Source organism: Alexandromys fortis, unplaced genomic scaffold, assembly GCF_014885135.2.
Source record: "Alexandromys fortis isolate MF-2015 unplaced genomic scaffold, M_Fortis_MF-2015_v1.1 scaffold_428, whole genome shotgun sequence".
Classification (NCBI taxonomy): domain Eukaryota; kingdom Metazoa; phylum Chordata; class Mammalia; order Rodentia; family Cricetidae; genus Alexandromys; species Alexandromys fortis.
This window is the reverse complement of record NW_026068297.1, coordinates 230,028-230,696: the sequence shown is the minus strand read 5'-3', so window position 1 is coordinate 230,696 and position 669 is coordinate 230,028. Positions and strand designations below refer to the sequence as shown.

At 46.9% G+C, this 669-nt stretch overlaps 1 pseudogene; it reads right to left on the bottom strand.

The window, feature by feature from the left end:
• The window catches only part of LOC126494966 (jupiter microtubule associated homolog 2-like), a 2,161-nt pseudogene continuing 1,492 nt past the window's right edge, over positions 1 to 669 (bottom strand).

Below are 669 nucleotides of genomic sequence, written 5' to 3'. Positions count from 1 at the left end.
TCAGATGACAGTCGTGACCTTATTGCCAAAATACTCACTATCCAGGCCTGAGGGGCACTGTTCACGAACAAGGTTAAGAAGTCTGAAGCTTTCTAAAGGTGACTTAGGCCGCTCTTCTGCTTTGGTGTACACAGTGATGTTTCCTAGGTGTTAGAAGCACAGTCTGTGGGTATTCATAAGATGCTGATCCTAACAACACCTCTGCAGATGGCTAAAGAAACCCGCCCAACCCAGTGTTCTTCATCGGGTCTTCCTCCCAACTACAGGAACAGAGAGACGGGAAAACCAAAAATTCACCCAATACCTGATGTGGGAGTGTCATATCAATCTGTTGATTTCATTGGCTGAGCAATAAAAGAAACTGCTTGGCTGGCACTGATAGGTTAGAACATAGATGGGAGGAGTAAACAGAATAGAATTCTGGGCAGAAGAGGAAGTGAGGTCAGACTCTGCTCTGCTCCCGGACAGACCAGACAACTCTGCTCTCTGGAGCAGAGACACCATGATGAAAGGAGGCTAGAATCTTCCCGGTAAGCGCACCTTGGGGTGCTTACACACATCATTAGAAATGGGCTAGTCCAGGTGCGAGAATTAGCCTGTAAGGGCTAGAGTTCATGGGCCAAGCAGTTCTTAAATGAACACAGTTTGTGTGTTGTTATTTCGGGCATG